Source organism: Penaeus monodon, chromosome 27 (genome assembly GCF_015228065.2).
Source record: "Penaeus monodon isolate SGIC_2016 chromosome 27, NSTDA_Pmon_1, whole genome shotgun sequence".
In the NCBI taxonomy this organism is placed as follows: Eukaryota; Metazoa; Arthropoda; class Malacostraca; order Decapoda; family Penaeidae; genus Penaeus; species Penaeus monodon.
Window position 1 is genome coordinate 11261781 of NC_051412.1, and position 217 is coordinate 11261997.

Consider the following 217-nt stretch of genomic DNA (forward strand, 5'->3'; position numbering starts at 1 on the left):
CCAGAAACAGACATCAGGTTGAGCATCAACCAAAAACGCCTCGAATAACTGTAATTTCGGTTCAAAGGCCTCTTCGAAAATATGTCAGGTTAGTTATAAGTTGGTATCTAGCCATTTGAATGTTCAAACGGAGAAAATATATGAACATAAATGAACAAGGACAATAATGTTTTTAGAGTTCTTCATTTTGTGGACCAGAAGTGATTATTTTGGATGA